Here is a 4,987-nt window from a genome sequence, read left to right on the forward strand (position 1 = left end):
TCCTGCACTTACTGTAGATGCTCCACACACTCGCATGTTCACAGACATTTTACTTTAATTTTGTAGAATTTATGTTACATTTACAGGGTAAAGTTCGCATATTGTGCCCATTTTAAAAGATGTAATAAAAGTCTCATGTGTCTGTGAAGTTTTAGCTAAAAATACCACACAGATCATTTATTATAGCATGAACAAAACGACCCTATTTGGGTGGGAGCAAAAACCTGCGGTTTACGTATCTATACCTTTAAATGCAAATGAGCTACAGCTCCTCACTCCCTTATCAACAGACAGTGAATGCTTTCACTTTAAATAGATCTAATTAATACTGATTAATTACTGGTGTGCATCTTGAGATAAAGCAATGTCAGTGATAGATTTGACAGCAAAAACTGAAATAATTAAATTGAGGAGACATTGGCGCGTCTAACAGGATACACCAGCAGTGGGCTTTCATGGTACAGAAAGAGACCGCACCAATAAACTCTTATATCATATAATACTTAAGACAATAGTATCTCACTATTGAGATTGACAGAGAAACTATGGTAATGCAGGACTGTCAGTCAGTGGCAGTGGGCAGGGCTTTATCAGTGTGACATCACATTAATAGGAGAAAACAGCATGTCTAAAAGATAGAGTGGGTGAATTTAGTTTCTTTTCATTGTAGGGTGTTTATGTTCACATGCTACCAACACACATTTATGTGCATAATATGGGCCCTTTAACACACCATAAAACGAATATCATAACATTCAGTGATAAGCATTATTTGTTAAGCTACAATACACAAAATATGTAAACTTAGTGATACTCAAATGATTTTTTTATCTGTGGGTTGGTGTCATCAGATTTGTGATGTTTGTTCATTGTTTTATTTCACATCACCATGCGCAGGACATCTCAGAGGCAGCGTCACTATTGCGTCGGGTTCGAACCGGAGACCAGCCGTATTCTGATTGGGCATCATCGGTCAGATGTCTCCGCCCCCAGCGTGCGGCGTTTCTGAGGTCTTGTTGTTTTCCTCTGAAACTGCGAGGCTTCACATTCATCTGCAGGAAAGTTTAAATGCATTTAATGAAAATCAGAGGGGTTGTGTGACATGAAATGACCTTATGAGCAATAATACTGTACTGTATATCATTAAATAAACAGATGAATATATCTGAAAGTAAAGTGACCTGAAGAAAGACGGATGTGTTCATCTGGAGAGTCTCCATGCGATCGTTTAACTGCTGCAGCCACTCCATGTGTTCAGAGATAAACTGCTTCATATCATCATGATCCTGTGACACAGACAACACATGACACACAACATCTACACACACACAACACGACACTAATATAAAGTAATGATGAAGATGATGAACCCCAGATGAAGAGTCTTTGAGGTTTGTGACGTTCAGACGTATGTGCTGGAGTTTATCCATGTGCTCTTTCAGTTTATCCTCCATCTCCTCAATCATCAACAGACCTTCATCTCTACACGTCATTCTTCTGACACAACACACAAACACACACAGACACGTGACGTCATACACTGACAAGACCTCATGTCAAACTCCGCTCTCTGAATAACGCTGTTTATCCATTAACATCAGGCTGGGGCATGTTGTCACATCTGTTTTTATGTTTTCTATTGAATTGTTTTTTACTTCTTCAAATCAGTGGCAATAAACGGCAGCTTGATGACTTTAAAGTCATTGTATAGAGTGTGACAACATGCCCCGCTATGTTTAATGTCAGGACTCTGAATAAAGTTTGTATCTGAATGAATGAGAGATTCACTGGAGTAAAACTTAAACGTTTAACCCTGTAAGACCCAAATATAGAAAAAAACGTTGAAAAAATATTTAACCTTTTATATGTTGTTGTTGTAGGTGTCCTCTAATGCAAAAATCAATGGGATTTTACATTTTTGACATTTTGTTAAGTTTTTATGGAAATGTTGAAATATTACAACATTGGGCCTATGGGGTAGCAGAATTGCTGTGATTTCACTCACTGTCTTAACAACTGTTAATAACATCTAAGAGTTACTATGCAGGGTGTATTGCTTATGTACCCCAATAACATTAGCCTATACATCCATATACATGATCACACAATACATAATAACCAGACAAACCATCTTTTTATCAAAAATCTTTTTATTATAAAAATATGCTCATTTTGTATTTACAAAACCAGATAAACTGAAAGAAAACTGATATTTACTGTATTTAGTTGTGTTTACAGACATGTTCAATGATAGTAATCCCATTTTGTTGTTTATGAAAACTTCTCTCTTTTGGAAACTGTACTCATTGGTGTTTTCTGTCAGAGCTGTGATCATGTCTTCTGACGCAAACCTTCTGAGGTACTCCAGTGATATATGAAAGGAGATGGCATCTTTAGTGATGCCAATAACAGAAATATCAGTATTGAGACTGATAAAATCCTTTTTCAGACAGTAATACCTGTCATGGGGCAAGGTCTGTGTTCATGAATGGGTTTGATGCCGTCATGTCAACATATTCATCATATGGGCAGACAGAAAGTTTTTAATTTTTCTTTTATAGTTGAGAGGCATCATCACATTCCTCCTCATCAGTTATATCAGAGTCCCATCTCAAAGTCACTTTTTTCAAATTTGGATGATATAAATGACATCATACACACTGTAGATAAGACAGTCCTGGCTAGTAGCATTCTGAAATAAAAAACATTTAAACATTTCAAACGATTCACCCATTACACAGAATTCACACAATACTGTCTGGCAAGCTTATTTTCCTGTATTTATAATGCTAATATCACCTATACTCCCACCCCACATTCCAGAACATTATCACCTGACCCTTATGCAGCAAATACATATTTGAGCCCAGACAAGAAAACAGGACCAGCTAAGAATATTTAATAAACAATAAGATACAGATAGCATTGACATAACAAGCTCAAAATCTAATATAATCAAAACATTCAGCTGTATCTTAAAATCTACATGATCTAGACACATAACTAATAACAGAAAAAAATATTTTAGGGATTTTACTTACGTGGTTGTCGGTTTATTTAGTCCAGTAAAAAAGTTTATGATCTTCAAGGCAGGTTTGCAGGTTTTGTAAGTTCACGGCCAAGAAAACAAACCTATTTACAAAGTCTACCATTCAAAATCATTGCAGGGTTAATCATTAGGACTTTTTAGTTGTGTAAATGTGCTTTAAAGAGAAAAAAAACATTTACAAGTATACTTTATTAGATTTTAAACAGATTTTGTAATATTACAACCAAGGGTTTTACAGGGTTAAACAAAAAAAAAATCAATGGATCGATATCGCGACAGCGCGATAATACCGTTGCATGGTGCGCAATAGTTCTTGTTAGTGTCGCAGTTAAACACGTTTGTTTTATGAATGACGGTTTCAGATGAAATACATGACCGATAAACATTCATTAAGAATCTCTTATTTACTCCTAGATTCTCTTTGTAAAATATAAACACATTGAAAACCACAAGAAATGGATGAACATTGTCAATAAAACGAGTTTTCTATCAAATGTGATTTAAGCTGCACCGCTAAATGCTTGTGTCATCCGTCTGAAACTTCAGGATTCGTGCAGGACCACAAACAGAGATACTGTATACACACACATACACAAACACAACACACACACAAACACAACACAACACACACACAAACACAACGACAATGGAAACCTGAAAGTTTATTCGTGTTCTTTGTTTTTGTGATACTCACGCGCACAGATTCACTCCGTTATGCTGAGATTCTTTAACCGAGAAGAAACCGAAGAGAAAAAATGATCGGAATTCACTCAGAGCCACGTCATCATCATCTCTCTCTCTCTCTCTTTCTCTCTCTCTCTCTCTCTCACTCTCTCTGCGTCTCTTTCTCTCTCTCTATCTCTCACACACACACGCGCATCAGAGAGAGAGACGTGCACAGACACGCTTGCTTCAGATGTTTATCATGCAGTAGATAATTTCCTTCATTCGCTCTAAAACTGCAGATTAATTCTCAGATTTAACATTTGTGAACACTCAGCTAAAGTCTTTAGTGTTTATTTCTATATAAAGAACATTTGTTTAAATATAATCTTGTATATCTTTACAGTTTTTCTGAATTGCTAAAACACATTTTTTGAAACCATCACTCATTTTCTCAAAACCTTAAACACAAATCCCAATTTTAAACCAAATTTACAGAACCCCTGACTCTTCCAGCAAAATCAAACAATTCCTTCAAAACAATTTCACTTGTACTCAAAATCAAACTAAGCTTTTAAATCATACACACATAAGTCTGTAATATAAACACTACAGAGCATCCATTAGAAAATGGAAAACACAACATCCAGGACATCTGCTTACAGAAAAATACATGTTTATTGTATATAACAACACACTTGACAAATACTGTTAAACAAATCTCTATTACTGTAATCACAGGTTTAGTTTAGTAATTATAGTGAAGACTTTACTGTAAGTACTGCAAGTAATAGTAAGTGTTCAATATTACTGCAAGCAGCACTTGTATTTTGTAAAAAGTCAGCAATTCAACTGCAGATTTATAAAACAAGTGCATTGCAGTGTGAAATGTGTGTTTTAGTGAGAAGTTTGTGTTTAGTGTTATGCAAAAAGAGTGCATGATTTGACAAATGGGTTTAGGGCACTATGAATTTGGTTTAGTGTTTTAGCAATTCAGAAAAACTATAATATTGACTTTAGTAAGATCATGTCATCATTGTTCTGGAGTGTCAGAAGGGTCCTGTACTTTCTTGAGATCTCTGGCCACACTTTTATTTGTAGTTGCTAGAATCCATAAGAACTGAACAACTCCAAAACCTGACAGCAATCTGAATCACACAACACAACACAACACAAGCACGGAGTATAAACACTAAACTCTCACATCAGACACCGCAGGATGAATACGAGACTCTCTCTTCATCTATCAGGGTTTAAATGATGATATTACAAAAC

The sequence above is a fragment of the Paramisgurnus dabryanus genome, chromosome 5, assembly GCF_030506205.2.
Source record: "Paramisgurnus dabryanus chromosome 5, PD_genome_1.1, whole genome shotgun sequence".
Taxonomy (NCBI): Eukaryota; Metazoa; Chordata; class Actinopteri; order Cypriniformes; family Cobitidae; genus Paramisgurnus; species Paramisgurnus dabryanus.